Below are 23434 nucleotides of genomic sequence, written 5' to 3' on the forward strand. Positions count from 1 at the left end.
TGTCTCGTTGCATGCCGTACAGTTTGGAGAATTTATTCGTCCCGTTTTAAATAACCAGGCCGGTGTGCTAGCAGATCCTGACCTTATACGATGTAGAAGTGAGGCTTCCTCTCGGTGCAATCTCTTGGTTACGCAGGGCATAACCAAGAGATTGCGCTTGGATTTTCTTTCGTGATTGAAATGTAACCTAAATGAAGTGACGTATTTGCCTGACAGTGGTAGTAGGTGCTTCTCCCAACTAAAGAGCACTAACAAGAGCAATAAAAAACAGAACGACCGACGAGCAAAGTTACGACAGGGTAGTAAGCTGTTCTCTCTTAACCTTCCCGTTAACCTAATTAACCTCATCCCCCTAGGCAGGCTAGCAAAAGCAATGCGAATTCGCTCACCTTACTACCCATTTTATCTCTCTCTCTCGTTCCCCAAAGTTGGCACGAAACTTCTGAAGGTACACCTAGTGGACTTTTGCATCACCAGTGCACGTCCTGTCTAGAAGTCTCCTCGCAAGCGTAGTAGACCGCAGAACTTGGCAAGAATTTGCGATGCGAGTCAGGCAGTACGAGTCTGTTGGCGCCGCTATCACATGTCCCTCGCTTAGTTCACTAATCAGAGCTTCTAAAATTAGTCCGCTTGTGCTATGAGCTGCAGGTGGGAATCTTGACGTCAGTGGAAGTTTAGTTCACTGGTTCTCCAATTACACCTATGCGTCCCGCTTTGTGTTTCACCAGTGCATCGAGCACGGGCCTAATTAAGTTAGAGCTGGGCACGGGGCGTTTCGTTTCCCTTTTTTTTCGTTGAGCTGCATTGCAAATCGTGGCCCGCATTCGTTAGCACGGATCACGCTGGCTATATTTTCTCTGCCCCGCCTGCAGGTGCCTACAATGGAAGCTCTTCTTCGCCTATACGCAAACTGCCCACGCTAAAGGCCATACAGTAGACATACCAGAAGCTTGTGAATTGGCAAACAGTAAGAGAGCGAGAGAGAGTGAAAGACAGGGTGGACAACCAGAGGCGACTTTCCGGTTTACTACCCTTCAGCGGGCTGAAGGATACAGGGGCTAAAAAGAGGGCAGAGAGAGATAAAAAAAAATTGAATGGCAAGGAATATCTTTAGAATAAGCATCTTGTGCTTGACGCGTGTTTTTTGTTCGTCTCCTGCAGCGCAAGACCTCAGAATTCCAAGTGTAGATGCAACAGTGGCGTAGTCAAAACAGTCTCAAACTTCGTGCAGAAGCTTTTTTCCGTATAACATGCCTCAATTAATTGATTGCAATGGCCCTTGACGAAAAAAAGGGGGAGTAATAAAGAAAGAAACAGACAGAAAAAAAGAAACAGCTCCCCGACACATCAGCGCTGTTCTTTCGAGCTAATCCCACAGACGACTGGAAAAACTCTGGAGGGGAGGGGAGGAAGACGAAGTGCTTCTCTTGCGGAACACATCTCGCCCGTCTCTGTGTTTTTCTGGACTTCTTACTGCACCTGTGGGGTCTACCGCCCCCTCCATCGCGGTGATGGATGTACAACACCCCGAGGATCCTCCCGGTTCCCGTTCACCCGCGGACATCGGTTCGAGGAAGCGAGGAAGTACGTCAAGTGGTAGCGAGGACACAGAGCTGTACTGCGCATCAGGTGACGAGTCCTCGGAGGACAGCTTTCGACTTGTCCAGTACCGCAAGGCCAAACGAAGAATTATCAACTCATCTTCGGCGTCCAGCTCGAACACTGTGAAAACAGCTCCTCAGCGATGGCCTCACTCCATCCTGTTTGTGCCACAGAACGCTACCGACAACCTGCGCGTCCTCAACAGGCAAGCACTCTCCGTGTATCTAGAGAACACCGTGCCAAATGAGATCAAGGATGTCAGGATAAATACTAGACGAAACATCCTGGCAATCGATGTGATGAACCCGAGTGCACTGACCATACTACAACATGTAACGCAGCTGGGAAACATCAAGGTCCGATCCATCGTGCCAACGAATGGTGCCACAATAACTGGAGTCATCTATGACATTGACAATGAAATATCTAATGCAGACCTCCCAATTCTCATAAAACCAGCAAGCGAACACAACGTGATTGTGCATGTTGGTCGCCTCGGCAACACATGTTGTGTGAAGATAACCTTCAAAGGCGACTGCCTTCCACCCTACGTGAAGATCGGCCACTTTCGCCACCAGGTTCGACCATTTATTCCAAGACCAATGCAATGCTTCAATTGTCAGAAGATTGGACATGTGAAGGGTGTTTGCAGAAATTCGGCCGTGTGCCCTCGATGTGCCGAACCCCACTCAGAAGACCACTGCAGCGCAACCACGTTCAAGTGTCCTAACTGTCAAGGTGATCACTGCGCCTCTTCCAAAGACTGTCCCCAGATCAAGAAAGAGTTCACCATTCTTAAGCAAATGGTGAGAGACAACTCTACCCACAAAGAGGCCGCTGTGAAAGTACGGCGAAGACGACGTCACCGACAACGGTCTTCACGGCGGAAAACATCAAGCTTTCAGGAAAAGTCCCCTCGTCAAGCATCATCATCAGCGTACGTTTCCAGCACTCCGATCACCAATGTTGGAAGGGAGCAAACTGCCAGATCTCTCTCCACAAAGGAATGGCCGCCACTTCCGCGTACACGACCGCCAGAAGAGCCGCAGAAGAAGCCGCCCCCAGTACAGCAAGGTGCTGTACCCGAGCAATCGCGGAACACAGATGAGCAAGTGATAGCACTTATTAGGCCTTTAATGAATGCCATTCGCGTGCTGCTAAGCAACATGCACACACCGTCTGCCAGAAGTGCGCTTCAAGTACTGGACGCTCTGAGTCCGGTGCTTGCAACCCTTGAGTAGATCATGGCTCCACAGCCACGGTCTTTTAGGGAAGAGGTCCGACAAGCAGCTATTTTTCAGTGGAATGCCCGCGGACTCAGAGCGCGCCTTTCGGATTTCCGTCGCTTCGTGTTCGCCAATATGTTTCCCATTATCGTCATTTGCGAGCCGAACTTATTGAACAAAATCAGGCTTTCTGGATATGAATCATTTATGTCATCAGCTGTTTATGAAAACAGTAAGGTTTTGGTGTTCATTCGCCGTGACCTCACCTACACTCATCAGCCTGTACCACCTAATGACAGTAATCAATATATATGCCTAAACGTAAGGAAAAAGAATCTGGCCTTCACTTTTGTAGGCGCCTACCTATCTCCGTCAAGTCGATTTGATTACAAAAGACTACGAGACATCCTTTCCTGAACTTCCAATCCCTGGGTCATCACTGGAGATTTCAACGCCCATCATACACTCTGGGGAAGTCCGATCATCAACGCAAGAGGCAGAGCTCTGGTATCTTTCGCCTCCAGTAATGAACTTTGGCTGCTGAATGATGGAAGTCCTACCTTCTTACGTGGCTCCACGTACAGCAGCTGTCTTGACTTGGCTTTCGTCTCACGAAGCCTAGTCAGACATGCAGGGTGGTTTGCGGACATAGAGACGCACGGAAGTGACCATATCCCCACGTACATTAAGATCAGAGGATTGACCGCTTCCAAAATACGGGATACGATCCAAAGAGTGGACTGGCCTAAATTTCAGTCTATTATGGAAGAACACTGCGACGCCAATCCATCTTTCGACTTGGAAGAGGCAATCAAGAGCGTGGTGCAAGACACTATGCGTACTCTAACATGCTCCTCGAAACTTAATGATTATGATGTGGAACTAGAACGACTTCGAGCAATCCGACGACGTGCTGAACGAAGATACCGACGTACGAAAACAATGGACGATCTACGGACCGCCAGGCGCACGCAAAAGAAGAAACAGCGCCGGTTAGACAAGCTCGAATCGCAACGTTGGGCTGCCTTCGGTGAGTCGCTAGATCCACGCAAGCCTTTATCGCAACTATGGAGAACGGTGCGCGGACTGCGGACACTTCCCGTACAGCGATTCCCATTCAAGGCACTTGCCCTCTCTCAAAAGAGATCGGAGATTGACGTGGCAGAGGATTTCTGCGCCAGATTATCCGGCCAACTCACAGCTACCAACATTCCATCGCCTTCGAGCAGCTGTCCGCCACCACGTGATCACCGGTTGGATCTACCATTCTCGATCCACGAACTTAAGGCAGCATTAGCTTTGTGTAGCCGCACATCAGCGCCAGGACCTGACGGAATTTCCTACCGAGCTTTGTGTCACCTGGGGGAGCGAGCGAGAGGGGTTCTTCTTGAGGTGTACAATGAATCTTGGAGAAATGGCACGCTACCAACAACCTGGAAGACAAGTCGCCTTGTTCCACTGCTGAAGCCTGGCAAGTCGCCGTTGGAGCTCTCATCATATCGCCCGATCGCGTTGGCGAGCTGTGTGGGCAAAGTAATGGAGAGGATGATCCTAGGACGCCTGGAGTGGTACTTGGAGTACCACAACACCTACCCAGATGCCATGGCGGGCTTCCGACGCGGTCGATCATCGATCGATAACGTCGTCGACCTGGTCACCTACATTCAACATGAGAAACGCCGTAAGCGTCTCTGCGCATCCTTATTCCTCGACGTTAAAGGGGCGTATGACAACGTTACGCATGAAGCCATCCTCTCTGCTCTCGCAGAGGTAGGAGTGGGTGGTCGGATGTTTCAATGGATACGGAGCTATCTATCCATGCGATCCTTCTTTGTAAGCACCGAGGAAGGCCATACTTCTCTACATTATAGCTACCGCGGCGTCCCCCAGGGCGGTGTACTTAGCCCCGTGTTATTTAATATAACACTAATTGCTCTCCTTGAGCACGTGCCAACCACAGTCAGGGTATCAATGTACGCGGATGACATCTGCATATGGACATCTGCAGTAACACGCCTACAGCTGCGAGCGAGAATTCAGAAAGCCGCGACACAAACTGCTGTCTACCTCCGTAATCGAGGCCTCGAAATTTCCTCCGAGAAATGCGCACTGGTGCCATTTACGCGCAAACCCATGACAAACTACAGTGTAACAATAAATGGCCAAGTAATACGACGGGTCCGATCGTACAAGTTTCTAGGTGTCATAATCGACAGGGACTTGTCATGGAGCCCACACACATCTTACGTGAAAAAACGGTTGACAGGCATATGCCACCTGTTCAAATTTTTCGCTGGCAAGACCTGGGGCATGTCGCCTAGTGCCATGTTACAACTGTACAGGGTGCTTTTTCTGGGATTTCTGCGATACAGCTTGCCAGCAATAAACAACACAGGCAAAACGAATCTACGCACAATACAAAGTCTTCAGGGTCAAGTGCTCCGGATCCGTCTAGGCCTGCCTCAGAGTGCTTCAACAGTGGCTACGATAGCAATCGCTAGAGACCACCTTGTCAAGACCCACATTGAAATTGAAGTACTCAGGACCCATATAAGGCATCTAGCCAGGACTCCTCATCACCATTTAGCCTCTCTACCAGCGGACAGGCCACACACATCTTTCAGCCAAACGATAACTGCATATGATGTATCATTGCCAGCTTGTTTCACTCCGGCTGCGAGACCTTCGATCCCTCCATGGTGCCTCGCTCAGCCGAAAATCAACCTCGCAATACCTGGTATCTCGAAAAAAGCTGATCTGTCATCACCAGCCCTTAGACAGCTCACGCTACTATATTTGTACGAGAACTACCGTGACTCTACGCATATTTACACTGATGGATCTGTCCTTCCAAGCAGCTCCGCGGCGGCAATCGTCATACCAGCGAAAGCTACAACAAAAAAATTTAAGACGACCCACGCAACAACATCGACAGCAGCAGAGCTCGCAGCGCTCTTTACTGCTCTTCATCACATTGGTGATGAACCGCCACACAAATGGACAATATTCTGTGACTCGAAGGCGGCACTGCAGTCTCTACTGTCACCTTTACGACGCGGACCGCACGAACAACTAATATTCCATATTACAGAGACATTACACCATATAAGTGATGCAGGCCACGACATAACCTTTCAGTGGCTTCCAAGTCACTGCGGGATTGTCGGCAATGAACGGGCGGATCACGCTGCCCGCTCAGCCCATACTGAGGAGCGCCACGTCCCCATTCCTCTTTCTAGAACTGACGCTGCACGGAAGCTCCGCCTACTTGCTCGGCAGTGCACCGCGTCGCAATGGAATGAGCCACATTTAAGAAATCCGCGACTGCACTCACTTGATCCAACATTAAGTCTTCGAGCGCCATCACAGCTTCGCCGTAGAGACGCCACGCTTTTATATCGACTTTGGTTGGGCGTTGCCTTTACTAAAGCCTATGCCTTCCGCATAGGGATGACCGACACCCCAACCTGTGACCACTGCGGCCATGAAGAATCAATTGGCCATATTTTGTGCACCTGCCCGCAGTACAGTCCACAGAGGGCATGCCTCAGCCAGGAACTAGACCAACTGGACGACTAACCGCTATCCGAAAAAAGAATTCTGCAACATCGAAACGACCTACCGTCACAGAAGAAGGCCGTGCAAGCGCTTTTGCGCTTCTTGCGATCTACCGGCCTGTGTGAACGACTTTAACTGGAACGCCTTTTGTGTGTGTGTCTCCATGTGTGCGCGTTCGTTCTTTTTTTTTGCGTTTCCCTCTCTGTCATCTTTCTAACGCCTATCCCCCATCCCCAGTGTAGGGTAGCAAACCGGAGACTCATATCTGGTTAACCTCCCTGCCTTTCCTCTTCATTCTCTCTCTCTCTCTGAGAAAAAGAAAGGCAAGGAAGCCAAATAATTACTGCCGTATTTCAACCCTCGTTGAAGCAGGCGTGCTTAACTTAGAGCTGCTTGACCAGTTGTATTCACCTTCAAACACTCTGGGTACGTTGCTGGGTTATCAAATATTCCTTACGTTTTGCTCAGCTTAGACATTGCACCGATTTGTGACTCAGGAGCGGGAATCATGTGGGACGCAGCTGATGACAGCTAATCATCAGCAGATGGCGACAGGTATCATCAACTCGGACGCAGCAGCTATCATCGCCAGGAAAGAATTCCTATCTACATATTTACTGCTTGAATTATTCTACATGCACACAACACCGCATGTGATTCACAGGACACGGGGCAACCTAGCAGATATACCTACACACGTTCATTGCACCACCCTCACAATATACGAGCACGTATTGTGCACCTTCGCTGTTATTGCAAACGAGGGGCCCGTAGGCGCCGCGAAACGGCAATTTGTCTTTCTTTTTTCCTGATTTTCGCGAATGTTTGTTTATTCTTGCTTCAGTACGCCAACTATCGAACAACTCCGCGCCGGGATCTAAAATTAAGCCTAATTTCTTAAGTGAAGTCTCGCTTCACAAACGAGCAAATTTTGGCATGGCTTCCGTTGCAACTTTTTGGATATTCGTTGAACACGCGTCTGCGCCAGCTTTACGCAGGACGCACTTGACGACATCCGGATCGCGGTCGCATTGTGGGCGCCGTTGACACACGCTCCTTAAGTGTGTTAGCCCAATATTCTTCTATAGGAAAAAAAAAAAACACTGGTCATATCTTTTGGAGATTAGGTACTTGTTTCCCGCTCCGTGGGATCCACGGGAGATCTGAACAGATGTGATGTTGCGAGGTGTGGCGTAGAGCAAGCACGTCGGGGGTAGAGAGAGAGAGCGATATAAGGAAGGCAGGGATGTTAACCCCTCAAGAGTCTGGTTGCCTATCATACGCAGGGGGAAGGGAGAAGAGGAAGAGAGAGAAGGGAGAGAAGGTATGGAGACGTGCACGGACAGTCAATGAGTCGAAGACGCTCGTGCAGACCAGACGTTCTCAGAAAGCACAAAAGTGCCTTCACTGCCTACTGAGCCGGTCATCGGTGGGGACGGTGCTCTAGTACAGTCTGTGTAAATGAACCGCACGATACCGTATAACTACGTATTACAAATTCGTACAATTAGGAAAAGTACGAGGAGACGTAGGATTACGAAAAAAATATCAGTTTCCTCATAAAAGCGAAGCAATGAATGCGACAGCAACATGTTAGAACATTATAAGAAGTGTAAATTCGTGACCTTCCGTGATTGCGTAGTGGCTCAATGCGATGTTGGACGAGTTGGTTCGTGCTTGGAATACGGGTTCTGACGCAGGAAAACTAAATGGAAAGAAGAAAGGACGGGAAGAGCGCCAATTTAGAACTGAATTTATTACTTATAGAAACTCCCATATTTATATAAACAGGATTGACATGCGCGCAACTATCCAACAACAACAACGAACAGTAACTATCCAACAGTAACAACAACAAACAAAAAATACAGTGTTATCTCCGTGCAAACTAAACAGCCCGCACTATTTTTTAAATTCAGAATGGTGATTTGTAGTTTTTGGTCTTGATGGCATGCCTTGCCTGTTTGCATGGAGATAACGCTGTTTTTTTTTCTTTTATTAATACACGTGTAGTGCACTGGACGCCTGTGTGCATGTTAGTCCTGCCAGTATTGATATGGGTGTGTCTATGTTATAAATTCAGTTGTAAGTTCGCGCTCTTTCCGCCCCTTCTTCTTTCCACTTAGTTTTGCAGTGCCAGAATCCTCATTCCATACGTAGTGGCTGCGGTGTTGGGCTACTGTGCACGAGGTCGCGGGATCGAATCCCGGCCACGGTGGCCGCATATAGATGGCGGCGAAATGCAAAAACACCCGCGCACTTAGATTTAGGCGCACGTGAAAAGAGCCCCAAGTGGTCCAAATTTCTGGAGTCCCCCACTACGGCATGCCTCATAATCAGATCATGGTTTTGGCACGTAAAAGCCGGGAATTTATTTTAATTTTAAATTCTTAACTGTGGTGGCAGTATGAGATGAAGTAAATGCACGCTGAGTAAAAGCGAGTTGTTGTTATAGGAGTCCTCTGCTTATTTATTTATGAATTAAAACCAACGTCTTTCTTAGCTACGTTACCACGACGTTTCCGTATTGGATATGCTTCAAAGGTCTTTTCTGAGCCCATCCTGGAGGTAGTGCACATCAGCGTCAATAACATTACACCATTTTCAGGTTCAGCTCCGTTGTTCTTTCGCCCTTTTACCATTTATGTTTGAAGAGATTTATCATGAAATAAAAGTCGCCCTTTCTCCCGAAAGGCGAAGCAGCTATCGCGACGTCAAACTAGCAGCCAGCTATACGAAGTAAGGATAGTAGTTTTATTGGCCGTACAAACTTGGAAACGTTCGCTTTTTCTAACTGAATCAACTAGCATGGTGTCAGCGGGCACAAGCGAACCCGAACACATCACGCTCGATGAGCCCGGACACTCGGTGTCAAAACGCTGGTGTAAGCAAGCGCGGCAGCAGCGGCGAGTGAAGTGACCGTCGTGCGATCTACCGCTTCAACGCAAGAGTGGCGAGAACACAGAGCGCACAAAAGGTTTGAGCTGTCTGCAGATTCCTCTCAGTATAACTCGCGCGCGACCGTGCAAAGTGCGCACTTGTTGGCAGAGTCGAGGCCGCACCCCCCCCTCCCTTACTCCCTCGCTGCCTGCCCGCTTTCCTCCCTGTCGCGCGCGAGATTTAGCCGTGATCTTCGACTTCCCTCGCGTGCTTTCACTCGGACACACAGCGTTTCACTCGGACACACAACTCTTGCCTTTGCTTCGTGTTGTCGACAAATTCGACTTCGCCCTGCCATCTGCTAGCCGCCTGGTTAGCTCAGATGGTAGAGCGGCTGCCCCGGAAAGGCGGTGGTCCCGGGTTCGAGTCCCGGACCAGGACGAATTTTTCTTCAACGATGAGGCTCTTCTTTCCAGGAACCCGTATGGGTTGCCTTTGTAGCAATTGCTACGAACAGGTGGATGTCTCATTTTCCCTTTATTCATTACTTCTCTCCACCTTGCGGGTTTCCGCAGATCTTCTACGTCAAACTCTTCTACGTTTGATGCGCGGCCACGGTGTTTTCGCCCTTGGACTTTATACGAGACATCACGGTAACGGAAAGAGTGCACCTGGAGTATCCATATGATTGTTATCGCCCGAAATGGCTTGGTCTGTTCGTTTACAATACGGTCTCACAAAAGTCACATAAAAAAGCCGCTTCGTTTCTATGGCAACTGTGCCACGAACGCCACCTGTTTTTTCCTTGCTACGTTTACCTTTTCTTTATCTATAGGGCTACCCGCGGTAACACAGTTAAGCGAGCTGCTAGAAGCAGGCGGTAACAAATTGCAGGCACGATGCACTGTGGCCCTACGTCGTTTTCTTTGTGTTCACCCTATGACTGTCGCCTGTGTCCAGGCAAGCGCCGATTTATTCATTCTGGGCCGCACCCCAGCAAGCCACAGGCTGATTTGATTTGGCACTTGCCCTGCAATTCCGGTGGACACCACTTGTCTCCTACTTTCGGCTTCTCTCTCTACTCCCCCTCCCCCCGCCCCATTTGTCCGCATATCTGCAGCATCGCCTGAGTGAAAAAAAAATTAATTAAATTATGGGGCTTTACGTGCCAAAACCACTTTCTGATTATGAGGCACGCCGTAGTGGGGGACTCCGGAAATTTCGACCACCTGGGGATCTTTAACGTGCACCTAAATCTAAGTACGCGGGTGTTTTCGCATTTGGCCCCCATCGAAATGCGGCCGCCGTGGCCGGGATTCGATCCCGCGACCTTGGGTTCAGCAGCCTAACACCATAGCCACTGAGCAACCGCGGGGGGTGAGTGAAAGAGGTCAGGTCGAACTGTAAGCAACGTGCGTGCCTTGGGTTTATGAAGACCGTATGCAAAGAGGTGTCACGGTTACTTAGCAGAATAGACCAATGGGGACGGAGACATAACGCAATCGCTACCTCTGCGGCCACGGGTGCTGAGAGACGACCAGTAGATATTCGTGGTACTGAAGGTGCCCTTGCGTATGTGAGGCGTTGTTTACTAGAGACGACGATACCCACTTTATTCGAGTGAACTTGAAAAATAGACCCGCACACCTTGACATCTGTTTAACGTTGCGTTAAAGTAAATCCTTCTGATGGCATATTTAAGGCCACGCGTTTGAGAAAGCAATTTTGTTTCCTAATTTTTTTTTCCGCTAAGCCCTTTCTGCGCTTTCAGCTGCAGAGCGTACAGGGTGTCCTGGTGAATATTAGCCAGAGTTTAAAACTATACAAATACCATGTAGCTAGACACAACAAAGGTAATGTTGTTTGTCGTCGCTTGGAGATACTCAAATTATTTTTGTTTTCATTCCAACAGAATAGATAGTTAGTCTTAGATAATTAATCAACTCAAATAATATCATTAGAAGAAAGGCGCCAATAATAAAACTGCAGAGCGACATGAAAAACTCCCGATACAGCTTTCTGTTCCTGAGTACGTGGTGCATAAAAGTGTTTTTCCGAGCGTAAAAGCAGCCCGCGAATACACCCAACGTGGCTCGAGCGGCCAGTCGCGCAGCAATCTCTGGAACAATGTCTTGTATGGCTGGTTACAGTCTCGCAACGCATGAATAAATATAGCAAACTAGGATAGATGCTCTTCTCACATGCACCGGATCATCATTCGCCAACGTAAAAGGAATACGAACACGCGCGCGTGAGACCAAAACTAGACAAACATCGTGCAAGAAATACACGAAGAGCGTAATGAGCAAAAAAGGGGCAAACAAACATGGCCCCCGAGCTTCAGCAGCCATTAACCGCAGCTGCTCACCTAAGCCCGAGTCCAAGCTATAGATGCTGAGTGGCCGGCAAGAAAACGAATGCCGAGCATCCATCTTACCGATACGACGTCCCAAGCCAGCGCTGTCAAGCGTCATGGGAGGCGTGCTTTGCCGCAAATAGAGCCCCCCCCCCCCTCACTCATTTTTTCTCGTGTATCAAAATGAGCCTATACGTGCATTGTTTCCGCTCCCACTGAATTTCCAGGTGCCTCCAAGTGAAGAACGGAAACTTACGCGTATCCTTGACAAAAAAAAAGTTTGATATAATCAGTTTGTTTGACCAGTGCTACTTAGGCAATGGAGGAGAAATTTTGAGGTTTATTTGAGAGAAAAGTGTTAAAAATAAAGCTCGGAACAGCGCTAAGAACGATGGCGCAGAAAAAAAAAATCGCCAACGAAACTACGAGATTAGCGGATGCAAGCAGCTGATTGTGTAGTCGATAATAAAGACGCAGATGTACAGCAGGAAAGGTTATCGAGTGGTGATCGGTAGGGGACTAGAAACACAGCAACACTTTGCAGTAACAATAGCGCTTAAAAATAACCCGACGACGATGGTTAACGGATAACTTTTTGCTGTCCAATCTTTTTCTTTCGTCATATAAGCCTTCGGTATGAGCACGGAGTTGCTTACAGCAAGGGAGTGCGAGTTTTATGCGCAGGAACTTCCGCAACATTGCGATTTCGAAAGGTGGCCTGCGCGCTTTTTTGCCACCTCAATCATGACGATCATTTATATCGCTGTCGCTTGGAACGTTCATTGATGGAATGCAATTCCCGGACACTCATTTTCTCAGGAAATGGATATAAGCAACGTTTACCTTGCTCGTTTTCCTATATTTATTTTTTTGTCTCCTATATCCGAAGCTACCTCCTATAGGAATTCAGTAACATAATATGGCCCGTGATCCTAACCTATGGCTAGAAATCTTGTTTGGAACGGGTAAATTACTTTCTCCCTTCTCCTATATTTTTATTCAGACCACTCTCTTGCGATTTGCGAAATAATTAGATATTGAATAAAGGAACACGTTCCTTCTGCCATCCGCCGGTAGAGAGAACTTTCATAAATTGCTGCAGACTACCTCGCACACATTGCGAAGAAAGCCCCCAATGTGGTCGGTCGTTACAGAACCCTAAATAAAGAGAAAGAAAAAAAGTGGTTATTGCGTCTGCTTAGTCAAGATTTACGTTTTTATTGCAGTCAAATGATAAAGCCACGACGACCTTTATAAGAGTAATTATTCCTGTTACGAAGAGAAGCCGTCATTTATCATGTGAACAGCACAACAGGCATACGTTGAGCATGTAATCTTTCACGGGGCTGGAAGGGATTTCGTGGGAGAAGCCGTCCCAAAAAAGCGGTGCTCCCGAAGGTACATAGCCTAGACGCACACGCATACGCAGCTCTGTGTTCTTAAGTAATCTCCACTTTATATCTCGGCATGAGCGCTGATTCTTTTTACGTTTTCAGTGCGCCCATAAACCAATTAGTTTTTAGTACTCTTGAGATAGCTACAGTGTGCGCAGTTTTTTCGTTCGGTGAACAGAAAACTTCTTATTAAAAAATATAGGAAACAAGACCACGAGTTCGAATTTATGCCCCAGGTGGCTATCTCCCATCGCGCTGCTTACTGTGTGCTATTGGCGTCGAGGAGTTACGGAGTCGCCATCTATCGGAAGCGCCTCGCTGGCGTAGTATGAGGGATCACGTGGCGCGCTCCTCATAGGTTTTGCTGTCAGCGCTCACTGAAAACACCGCGCGCGAGCTCTCCCGGACAATTCTGTAAGTACTTTCGAAACGAGAGAAGTTTCTTACTGTCTAAATAATAATCTTGGGCAAACTGAAAGCACACAATCGTTTACAGCCGCTATCTCTTTACCGAATACGTACAGTGAACGCCACTGCGCGCGGTCGCCACGATGGAGTCTCCCGAACCGGCTTCTTGCGTGAAAGGTAGGTAAACGCTGAGAGCAAACTATGTGAAATATGTTCTTATAGTGTCTGTATAACTAAGTGGAGCGTAATAGAATGAAGCCTCAATGCAGCGATCGCGCAGATTCACAGCGACCGACTGCGCGTCTGCATGCTTGTCCGCGCACTGTTTCACTTACTCCACGCGCGCATTTTCGCACCGTGCCATGAGCTTAAGGCCGCAGAATATGAGCATTTGACAGTATACAAGCAACCATTGTTGCGTGGGCGCTATCAGAGCTGTTCAAAAATAATTTCATTGTACAGACTTCGACGCCTACGGGACTGTGATGTGCCATCGCGACGATTCAATCTTTTTTTTTCTAAATTCTTTGACCTTTCAATACTATTTCTCGAGTTGCGTCGCACTGTATGTTTATCGGCGTTCTCAGCGTGCAATTTCCCGCTGCTCCTTTTTTGTAATCCAGTGCATTAATTAATAACACAAACATGACCATATGCCATGCTTTCTTTAAATGTGCTTCTTACCGCTGCCTTTCCACTCCACTGAACTTGCCAGTATCTATAGTATCGACAAGTTCATAGACTAAACCGTCATGACATTAGTCGGGCAGCGGACTCAGGCGAGCGTCTCAGTGAGCGTTTTCTGAACATCGCAGACCGGGAGCCGTAGCAGAAATCTTCCTCGCGTCTTTGCTTGCTGCATACCCGAGTTGTAGCCGATGACTGTTTGCCGGTTTTATGTTTTGCGAGCCAAGCTTCACACAGCTTCGTGTCCTGCGGCTACGTGCGAATAAGGCTGACACCGGCCTCCGTTACGTGCGTCCGGCCCTGCGGCACCGAGCAGTAGCCTACCATGTCGCGCGCCTTCAAAGACCATTACCTATAGTAGTGCTTTCAAGCGTTGTAAAGGAGACACTCGAAGCGGGAAAATTTCGCCTCTAAATGAAAACCGCAGCGTACGAGGGAATTTAAGCTCGTTTTCAGCTCGCTTCGGCGCGCCCGAAGCAGCCGACGCGGCCGCTATGTCCACGTGATCCCTCCTAGCACGTCACGCCGACGGTGGCGCCAGCTTTTCCAGTGGTGGAGCTCGAGGCCAATATTTTTGAAGAGTTTTTGTGAAGACCAGTTGCTGCTTTTTCGCTGTAAGCAATGCGTGTATTAAAGCTAGGATTAGGCATAGGGTGTTGTAGTTGATGATGATGATGTTCTTGGTGACGATTATGTTGTTTTGCTTAAACGTTGAGTTCGCGGGAAACAGCAGACCGAACTATCCGTTATCCTGATTATCAAAAACAAGCTCCAGCGACTCAGTAATGCAAAAAGAGAAAACTAGAATAAATTACAGGAAAAGAAATAGTCGAGCAACTAATGCACCTTTTAATTTCGTCATGACGTCCTATTCGATATCTATAGTCAGAGCGCGTTCCATCGGAGACATGCTAATCTCCAGTCACAGCGTCCGTTACGAAAATAGTCTCTATATGTACACCCAATGCATGAAAAACAGAACACAAAATAACCTTGGACACACAGAGGAAACAATAAATCAGATTGCTCCAAAATAACTTGTTAGATATTGCGGCAGGAAAGTATTTCTTTTTCGATATGACGGCAGCCTTGCCACTTCAGTTTATGATTTCTTACGATTAAGTTTATGATTTCACATTATTATGAACACACGTATATTTAACGTCACAGACGGATCAGGGCCACAAGGACTAACTATAGAATATAGCTCAAAAAACTGTTCATTTACCGTTGTTGATGCACTCTAACGTTACGTTTCTTTTTTGAACGGCTACTTCCAATTGATGTTCCTGTCACACTACGAGCAATCAAATTAGGAGTAAACGCTGTATATAGGAGAAATAAAGAAGGCGGCAAGATCTATCTACATACTGTGCACCTCATGACAGGGCCTTTTCTTTTTTCTCTCTTTCTTTTTTTTTGTCCAAGGTGTATAGCAGCAAATACATAATCCCTGCATTCGCGTTCTCTATCCTACCTACTTCCAAAAGAAAAATGCCGCGTCAGAGATTCTCTGGGTGGAATACAATCCGTCACACACTACAGGTTATCGGGTTCACATAGCGTGCTTGGAAAGAGAAATTGCTGCGGTAACCACGCAAACTCTTTCGCCACATCGCTATCTTCGGTCCCGCTGAAGCCTATTATCTTGAAAAGCCTACCAGCAATAGCCGACTTAGTAAGCCCCCCGCTAGACGTATTTTTTTTCCAGAGAATATGGAAGTATGATCCAAAATCTAGCCATGCTATGGCGCGGAGCTTCTAAACGTTAACAGACAACTCGACTTTCTTTTTTTTTTCCCGAGGTTTCGTCGAATCTCTGTGACGGTAAAGGGTTGGTTGCCGAACTTAAATGTTAATAATGAAAGTATCACCAACATTAACTTCTAGTTTTCTGAGCGCCTCATTGTTGATTAAATTGTAAAAAAAAGGAAAAGGAAAAAACTTTGCGGAAGGAGACAGATGAAGCACTCCAGTATAAAATCTGCCTCACGTTTCTTGTTGATCTTCATAGCAAGATTTCACCATAACGTCTTTCGCAGTTAAAATGAAGACGAGCATGGAAGCTTGTATGAACTCTCCGAGTTTCTGTTTCATTTTTTTTTTCGTCAAGCATTATCACTTTATTAGGCCAGTAAAACTGCACTAGATAGCGCATAAGCAGGCATGTCGGTAATGTTCGAAAACGGAAACTGCCAGCAATACTGTGTATCTATAGCCGTTTCCTTCTTTTTCAATTTCACATGGGAACCTGCTAGCCGGTTAAATGTTCCGGTACAACACTAACAGCAACGAAAGAGTTGTATGGGATTACCACTGTGTGATGATGACGTGGTGACTGTCACAAATATAAATCATGCTTCCGGTGATAGTGCCCTTAATTGGTGACACTACTTGCGTATTTGTTACTTGTATTAGTGCATACACACACGCGTGCACGCACGCATGTACGCACGCATGTACGCAAACACAAGCACGAATACACACACGCACAAGCACACGCGCAGGCCGATAAGCACACACACAGGCACGCGCCCACACAAACACTGCACAAGAGCACGTCCTCACGCACACGCGCGCACACAAGCACACGCACGCACGCACACAAGCATACATGCACACAAACACATTCACGCACGCTCACAAGCGTACGCCAATGCACACATACAAACGAAATCATGCAAGTACGCACACACATATACACACACAACAACACACACGCACGCAAGCACGCATAAACGCGCGCACACACACATGCACACGCACACAAGCACGCACAAATCTGCACGCATGCACACAAAAACATACATGCGCACACGCGCACACATGTGCACACAGACAAACTCGAACACCCGCATACACAAGCACACACGCACGACGCAAGTACACGCACACAGACAGGCACAAGAGCACGCACACACGCTTACATGCACACACATACCCACGCACGCACGCCTACGCGTGCACACATACAAGCTCGAAGACACTCATGCACAAGCACACACGTACGGACACAAGTACACACATAGATAGAGACACACACATGAACAAGAGCATACCCACACGCACACGCACACAAACAGCGCCCCCCCCCCCCCCCCACACACACAGGCTTTGTTCTCACAGTCGCTGTTATTGGACTTTGTCGGATATAAAATCTGGTTACAGAGATACCTGCCTTGAGAGCAACGTGCACTCGTGCGTAAATTGCGAAAAACACTAATGTGTTTCACAATTCGGCGATTGAATGTGCTCGTGAAATAAATGAGTGGAGGTTTGTAACAAATCTTTATAACCAGTTTTATAGTAAACAGCAATGTATAGTTCACTGGTGGTGCAAGGTGTCCTTTTGAAGAACTTTTACTACGACGAGAATTATATGTTTAAACAAACTCTCATGCCATGATAAGAGCTTGATTGCTCCTATAAATATTTCGTCATTCCATGCGACTGTTACATCTGAGAGAAATCAGCCAGAACTTCGACACTTTGGCACAGGTGTTATTACCGCTCAAGGTGAAGCAGCCCAGCTTCTATCTTTAAGCGTGAAAATATGAAAACTTACATAGATAACAATGCCCGTGCACAATGACACGAGATACGATGGTTCCTTCTTTTCTTCCTTTCCATTTTTGCCATGAGGTGAATCTGCAGTGAGGAACATACGCGGGAATGTGGATAGGGATAACACGTGTCCTGCGCGAACGTGTTTCCGTTTGCAGCTGTCGCGAAAAGCTCTCGAAATCTCGCTGTCGCATACAAGGCCATGGTGGCTGTAACAAGGATCAAAGCCCAAAAAGAAAACAAAAGAGGAAAAGCCTAGACAAAATCACGTTGGACGACGGTATTCTGCCTATTCCGATTTTCCAATAAAAGGGAAATCGTCCCTATGTGAATTTTAAACAACACCTACATTTTGCACAGATTTTTTGAGTGCAGGTCTTCCCATAAATTGAGAAATAATGAAGGATATTAATCCTCGTTTGTTTATGTATTGAATAGCTTTGAAAATATTGTTTACATTTTGAATACGAAAAGTTGTGAAACTTGCCCCAATAACTGCAGGGTGCAGTAGGAGTGGCAAACTGCATTTTTATTTAGAGGATCATTTTAGTCGAGGGTTGTGTTTTTCTATAGGTTTGGTATTCCTAAACAAACTGCGTGTTTCCCGGAATTACAAAGAAAGAAATATACCAGATGGCTTCCGGCTCAAACTCATGTGCTGCGACAGCAGCAGGCCCTCAAAGCGAACAATCCCAAACAATACTCAAACGAGCCAAGTTTCTGGAGTGTTTGCGAGAATTGCTAGTTATTTTTAAGGCGGCCTCTCGTTCGGGCACAGGACAAGCTGGGTAAAAACACCTATTGAGCCGGAAGAACGTAGCTCGGAGATGCTCCTCAACGTTTCGATATCTCGACCAATTTACTACAAAGTGTTGTCAAAGGTCAAAGCTAGCCATAGGAACGACGGGGACCGTCTTTAAGTCAAATTTTACTGGTTCAGCTTTTCTATATGTGTTTCTTAACACCAGCTTTTGGATTTCACCACGCTGGTATTGCAACGAAGAGTATGATACTGACATGGCTAGAATGACATAAACAGAGGTCGCCAACACATCTAATATGCAAAAAGGCACGATACTTGTTAACCAATGAAGTAAATGCAACGCAAGCCACAAACCCAGCAGCAGCTAAAAAGCCAGCAAAGGGACAACAAAACAATTAAAGTTAGACCGGCATGAAGTAATGATAGATCAATAATGTACAAAAAGCAGTTGAAGGTAACAACAAATTAAAGAAAAAGAACTTGAATCGGCATCATTCGGTTGCATATTGTAGGACATATGTTATTCGAATATCATAATCATGGCGACAAATTGTGGTACGAAATGAGAATCATTTCAGTAACGCTCGTTCTCGCACTCTCGGCTCGAAACTCTATAGCCGTTGGGCTTGTAGCACGGCGGAAGTTCAGTAACTACATGCCACACACACAGATATGCTTGTTCAGGTGATAAGACGCTTTTAATTAGACTGAGTAAGAAAAGGCTTTTTTTTTCTTTCAAGGCGCCTATCGCAGATATATGCTTACCCCGCTTGATTGCACTTTCTCGCTCTGCACGTTTTACTGTCTCTGACCTAGGCGGTGGCCACTGAGACGAAATTAAATTTCTTATCCCTACAGGTTCATTTTTGCAGCTTCTCTTTGCCCACATACATGCACCATACTCGGAACAATTTCGACACGATCCACAACTGAACGCCTACGTAAAATATTTGGTCAACGAAGGCGTGATAGCAGGTTATCGATTTCTGGAAGGACCTTGCTGCATGCTGCTCTTTTGTTCTTAGCAATATTTAAAGAGAGAAGGAGCTGGCTCTTGTGTTTCGTTTTGACTTGCCTTTCTACAAGTGAAACCTTTTTTTTTTCCCATAGTTTCAATCTTTTTTTAATGGTTCAGTTTTAAGAAACCAGACGTGTAATAAACCAAGGCTATTTTCGCCGTTGCAAGAGCGGCATTGTTGTTCATAAGTACACACCGTCTGATTGCAGATGGGGTACATGCACCATCCTTTTCTTTTTCTTTTGATATTACACAATCCCCAGTTTTGCTCATCTTGTTCTCTAGATCTCTAGTTCTCTAGCATCTTGTTCTCTAGATACAGATTCTTTTTCTCTTTCCACGATTTTTGCCCGCTTTCATTACTAGATCGCGGGAAGCCTGGCCCCATTATTACCTGGAAATATATTTCACGTCACGTCACGTCAAGTTACATTCAAGTTACATTCAAGTTACAGTACACAGTTACTAAACTAAAAGCAATAAACTTTCCAAAGCAAGAAACTACGAGAACTAACCATGTGAAAACTTATCAACGTTCTCTTTGTTTCTTTTGAGACCTATTACCCCGTTTCCGTCGCTTCTTCATCGTGTGAATGGAGTTGATCCGCGACCACTATTTTACTCGACATAGCAATTCATTTGTCAGAGCTCATCTCATAAGCTGCATAATGCCCTGCTGCTGCAGTGGGGACACCCCGGGGATCTATATTTAGAGAAGCTTAATCGATTTCAACTCGAGATTACCTCCTAAATTTTCTCCTGCTGCCGTTAGCTTACAAGGTATAGTCGGAAGGTCTTTCAGATAGTTCATTGCTTGATATATAGATAGCACAAGCGAATAACCTTGCCCAGCCGAAGCTAAGCAGCCCAGGTCAGAAAGCATTTCGTTTGTATAAAATATTCGTGATTCGCCAGTCCCCTTAGCTCACCATAAGTTAGCGAAAGCAACTGGCAACTGCTATCGCCATTGTTTGGAGCGTGTTCTTAATATACGTACCACGCTAGCCCTCAACCTGCTTCGTAAGTCCAAGGGGAATCGTCAAACGATGAACTTTCGTGGCAAGTTAGCGCGAGGGTGTAGAGGACCATAATATAAGGCAAAAACGATTTGAAATTGTTAAGGACAGATAGTAAAATAGTTTGATTGACACGAACCGCGACTAGGTAGCCGTATAATCCGATTGATAGTTGACTTGCCCCCAGTTTTATAGCAGATACCAAATAGTCTACGCGACACCATTCAATAGAGGAGCACAATATGCGCTGAATCGCGCAATGCGATTCGCGTCTTTTAATGGAGGCTAGACTGCATCAAATCTCTTCCTATGCTGAAGCTTAAGGTGTAGTTTCATTGTCTCACTCAAAGTGCTTTCATTCGTTTCGAAATGTAGCAATAAGCAAGCGATGTGAACTGTTAGGTGTGAAGCTGGACGGCCTTGAACATGAAATCCGCATCAAACTGCTTCTTTCATTCTGCGGATGAAAAACTTAGCAACAAGTTTTAGTGTTTTATAGAATATCTGACTAGGAAACGCTGGACATTACGTCGAAAAAAGGAAATGTTGCACGAATACGCATGTAATAACAAAAAGAAGAAAAAAGATAGACATCTACACTGTAAGATTGGCCCACCTGCCGAAACATTGAAGATCAGGTTTGGGGTCCGAACGCCATGGATCAGGCGATACGGTTAGAGCACTCACCTGCAATAAAAAAAAGAGGAAACGAAAGAAAAAACGAAGCCAATTAGTATTTACACATAACAGTCTGTACACACAACGCCACATCATAGTACGGGTACTCCGATTGATAACAGTCGGAACTGAGACCCTACAGTATTTAGTTCATTAACTCTCTGAATTTATCACTATTGCACAAATACCTTGAAGACGCAGAACACAAGTATTTGTGATGCATTTCAACGATGCTGCCGCCGAATATTTTCACCGTAACAGTGGACACCTGCACAAAGATTTTTCACCTTACTTTATTCTTTCCTAGTTTACGTCTTTTCATTTACATTCCTCCCTGGTGCTTCACTCTGTTCCTTCGCGCAGTTCTTCCCACGTCATTTACTTCTTTCACATTTATTTTACTGTTCTCGTTTGACGACCCCTATACGGGCACCCATATATACACGCACTCAAGTGCACCTGCGCTTAGAATGCCCGCTTTTCTATGTTTCGCTGTAAAGGTTTAACGGCGTTTTAAGAGACGCGCCGTAAAAGCTTCATGGTGCACTGCTCGAAAGAGGTGGTTACCCTTTGCTGCCGGCAATAATTTTTGCAACTTCTTCAATCCCTTACACTTTTCCAGACATTAAGCAACCGGAGTGGCATACCATACTGCATTTCAGGGATTGTATGTCTCTACTACGGAGCGTTTCACCTTGCTATTACAGTCTCACTTATGTTTTTAGGTTTTACACTCGCCCCTGTCAGTGCGAAACGCCAGAACCTAAGGGAAGGACATTTATCACCACAGGTCCGTTGCTGCAACTCAAGCGCGCTGTTCTTGTTAAGCGTGCTTAGAAGTATCTGTGTGCGAGCGGGCCTGACGCTTCATTGTTGCCGTCATAAATGCAGGAGCAGACAGACAGACAGATAACTTTTTTTAGGTCCTGAAGTGCGCTACCACTCAAGGCGGTAAAGCAGCGTGCCGCTCCCACGTCGGGGCGGGTCGGGCGAACCTCACCACCGCGTCGCCGGCCCTCTGGAGGGCCCTATGATGATGTAGAAGGTCTGAGCATGGGGCTCCGTTCCTCTTCTGTCGTGCGTTAAGGACTCTGTAACGAGGGGCACTGCCAGAGCATGTGATCTAACGTGCAAGCGGCGCCACAATCGGGGCACATTGGATCAAGCCCTCCGATGAACTGGCTGTTGGAATAAGGACTAGGGTATGGCCCGGTATGAAGCATGCGGAGGATAGATGCTCCTGGGCTCTAAAGAGCTTCTCATGATGCAGGGGGAGACCCTTCTGCCCAACCGATTATGTTTGAGGACCTCATTAAAAGAGAGGAGAGTGTCCCTAGAAGAAAAGAAATATAGGACAGAGCATCACCAAACAGTTTAACAGCCCAGTAAAAGAAGAATGAGTTACAACAGAAGCGTAATGAGAATAGTATGCTCTCACCACCTGATAGGCAAGCACTTATTTGTAGCCGTCTCGCATGTAGAAATGTAGAAATGGAGAAATGTAGAGTGGACACTGTGGCACGCGCCGATCGGGACGCGGGCTACAGTCAAAACTACCGCGAAAGATATAATACTTTGTTGGCGGCTATGGGCCTAGATGGGAGAGCCGTGCTGTTTGGAAGATTTAGTAAGGTGTAGCATATCTGAGTTTTTGTTTTCGTCTCTCTCTTCTTTATTTGGGGGAAACTGCTGCAACGCAAATGGGGAACAAAAGAAAGCCATATGGACGGTTCCAATTATGCATCGTGAAAAAACTGCAGCAATGCCTCCGGAAAATTCTTGCCCTTCGCCCAATGGTTGTAGTGTTCCGTAAAGTCCAACTTCAATCCTTAAAACCTTATATCTGATCGCCTGCGTTTCAGGGCCCATGCAGAGCAGGTGTCGCACATCTGACGCTGGCACTGGGGCCAACATTGCAGCTGGTTCTGCACCAAGCCTTGGTCAGCATAATTCGGAGGAGTTTAGCTCACCGTGAGTATAACTGCCTAACACCAGGGAGTCCTCCGCATTGCCTGAACCAGCGCAGGCAAGCGACATTACCACCTCCTCTGCCCTCTGAAATGTCTGAGCTGTGAACCGACCTGCATGTTTGTGTAACGAGCCCCTAATAATTTTCTGTTTTTTTTATTGCGATGACAATTATACGGATCTGCCGTGGTTGCTCAGTGGGTATGGTGTTAGGCTGCTGAGCACGAGGTCGCGGGATCGAATCCCGGCCACGGCGGCCGCATTTCGATGGGGGCGAAATGCGAAAACACCCGTGGGGTACTAAGATTTTGGTGCA

At 46.8% G+C, this 23434-nt stretch overlaps 1 protein-coding gene and 1 non-coding gene across 3 annotated transcripts in view; one reads left to right on the top strand and one right to left on the bottom strand.

The window, feature by feature from the left end:
• Positions 1-23434, bottom strand: part of LOC139060175 (serine-rich adhesin for platelets-like) — an 841896-nt gene that overhangs the window by 590163 nt on the left and 228299 nt on the right. The window lies entirely within an intron of this gene.
• TRNAS-GGA (transfer RNA serine (anticodon GGA)) lies at positions 9634-9708 on the top strand. The gene has a single exon. It is a non-coding gene; the product is annotated as a tRNA-Ser (tRNA).

Source organism: Dermacentor albipictus, chromosome 5 (assembly GCF_038994185.2).
Source record: "Dermacentor albipictus isolate Rhodes 1998 colony chromosome 5, USDA_Dalb.pri_finalv2, whole genome shotgun sequence".
Classification (NCBI taxonomy): domain Eukaryota; kingdom Metazoa; phylum Arthropoda; class Arachnida; order Ixodida; family Ixodidae; genus Dermacentor; species Dermacentor albipictus.